The sequence below is a fragment of the Falco cherrug genome, unplaced genomic scaffold (genome assembly GCF_023634085.1).
Source record: "Falco cherrug isolate bFalChe1 unplaced genomic scaffold, bFalChe1.pri U_21a, whole genome shotgun sequence".
Taxonomy (NCBI): domain Eukaryota; kingdom Metazoa; phylum Chordata; class Aves; order Falconiformes; family Falconidae; genus Falco; species Falco cherrug.
Window position 1 is genome coordinate 205001 of NW_026599289.1, and position 2500 is coordinate 207500.

General features: G+C 75.5%; 1 non-coding gene across 1 annotated transcript; it reads right to left on the reverse strand.

Annotated features, from left to right (window-relative positions):
- Window positions 1-562: 562 nt before the first annotated feature.
- Window positions 563-715, reverse strand: LOC129734994 (5.8S ribosomal RNA). The gene has a single exon (XR_008730494.1). It is a non-coding gene; the product is annotated as a 5.8S ribosomal RNA (ribosomal RNA).
- Window positions 716-2500: the final 1785 nt, after the last annotated feature.

Sequence of the window (2500 nt, forward strand, 5' to 3'; positions counted from 1 at the left end):
TAGGACGACGCCCACCCGGGGCGCGGCGGAGAAACAGGGGAGAAGGCAGGAGCGGGACGAGGGCAGGCGGGGCCCGACGGCCCGGGACGATACCCTTCCTCTCCACGCCGGCGCCTCCGCGGCGGCGCACGCGCGGCAGCACGGCCCGGTACCGCCGCGGTACCCACCCGCAGACAGCCGCCCGCGCGCACACGCGGGGCGCCGGGGGGCAGGCCCGCGCCTAGCACCCCAAACACCGCTCGCGCGGCTTCCCCACCGCCGCGCCGGGCCCGACCGACCCGACGAGCCCTGGGGGGGGCAGCCCCCCCCCCCAGCAGGCGGGAACGAGCTCCGCGAACCGGGCGAACCGGGAGAGCGGGGAGCTTCGGGGCGCTCCCCGAGTCTCCATTTAGGGGGACGAAGGCCCTCGCCCAAGGCGGACCTGCGAGGCAACCCCCCAGCCGCGCCAGCTGCGGACCGACGCCGCCTCGCTACCCCGGACCCCCACCTCTCCCACGCGAGAGGGAGGGGCGGGCGGAACGAGGACGGGGCGGCCGGCCAGAGCCGGCGATTGATCGTCACGCGACGCTCAGACAGGCGTAGCCCCGGGAGGAACCCGGGGCCGCAAGTGCGTTCGAAGTGTCGATGATCAATGTGTCCTGCAATTCACATTAATTCTCGCAGCTAGCTGCGTTCTTCATCGACGCACGAGCCGAGTGATCCACCGCTAAGAGTTGTCTCTTTCGGCACCGCCCCGCGCGCGCGGGACGGACACACCGGGGGGGCACGCTCCACGACGAGCGGCCGCCCCCTTTTTTCTTTGTCCTCTGACGACGGGCCCCGACCGACGCGCGCCCGCCTCTCGCCGGGCCCGACCGCCCCTCCGCCCGCGCGGAAAGGGGGGGCGCGCAACGGCGATGCGGCGCGACGACGGAAGGAAGCCTCTCGCCTCGCCTGACCGTACGAGCAACACAACGCAGGAGAGGAGGGAAAGGGGAGGGCAACGGAGAAAACTCCGAAAGGCGAGGGCTGGGGCGGGGAGCGCGCGCTCCCACCACACGCACCCCGCGCGCTTCGGAGGCGGACCAGGCGCGCGGGCCCGGCCCGGCCAACGCACGGAGGAGCAGCGGCGCGCCCCGACCGCGCCCCGACCTGCATACGCCCGCCTCGCGCCCGGGACTCGGCGGGCTGCTGCTGCCGCCGACGGCCCGCACACGCGCGGCAACGCGCCTCTCGGGCACCGCACTACGGCAGCCCGCTTTTTCCCTGCGGCTCAACCCCGCCGGCAGCTCGGCAGGCCCCACACCGCACACCTCCGGAGGCGACAAAACCGCCCGAGCCCGAGACGGCGACGCACCGGCTCGGGGCCCGCCGGACGGCGCTCGCAGCCGCGAAGCCGCGACCGCCCTCCCGGAACCGCCGACACCACCGGCTTCTCGCCCCGACCCCGTCCCAAGCAGGCGCGCGCCACGCCGGAAGGCGACGAGCCCCGGACGGGGGTGGGGGTGTCGGGGGGCGCCGTCCTCTCTCCCCCGTCTCCACGCGGAGAACGAGGCCCGGACGCCTCCTTACCCCCAAAAACCCCCGCCGACGGGAGGCACGCCACCTCCGCCGGGCGCGGCCGAGGAGGGCGGCGTGGAAGCGGCGGGCAGGGTCCAGGCCGGGACGGTCGAGGCCGGCGGCGGGCACCTTCCGGCCGACCGATTGGACACGGGGGGCCGAGCGGTGACGGCACCGCCGCTGGGCGGGGGGGCTTGCCGACCTTGGGGCGACGGCAGAAGCCCGAGCGCTCGCCGGGGCGGAGAGAGGGCTCGCCGAGGAGCGCAGCGCGGCCACGGAGGCGCGGCGACACGGCGGCCGCCGACGCAGCGCAGACGCGCCACACCCCCCCGAGCGGAGGAGACGGCGCTCCCACGCCGGGGACGCCCCTTAGACGCGAGACGGGCACACAGCAAGGACGGCTTGCGGCCTAACACACGCCGCGGTCTCTCCGCGCGAGACCGGACCGCGGAGGGGGGGGCGGCAGCGGGACACCTCCCCGGGCACGGCTGCCCGCTGGGGGAAGGCGGGGAACGAGCACAGTATGGGTCGGTCGAGGCAGCGCCCGGCGGGTGGGGAGGGGAGGAAGGGGGTTGGGGAGAAGCCTTTCCGGGAGCGGACTCCCACGGCACGGCCTTCCACCATACACCACCGCCACCGCACCACCACCACGCCACCAGCGGAGGCGCCACCGCCGGCTCAAAACTACACCGCTTCCCCCGGGGTCGCATCGAGCCGCCCGCGTCTTTAAACCGCCGCCCGGCCGCGCAGCCTTCGACCCCCGGGGCTCGCCGAGGGAGGGCTGCGCAGAAACGCGGACGCTAGGTACCTGGCCCTGGGGTGAGGGAAACGACCTGCAGGGCCCCGCGGCGGTGCCTCCCCCGCTGCCACCATCGGGGGAGCGTCCGCCCGCGGGGGCGCGCCCGACGTCCGCCGCCAACACCTCGTCCTTCCTTACCCGGGGGGCCGGGGTTTCCCTCAG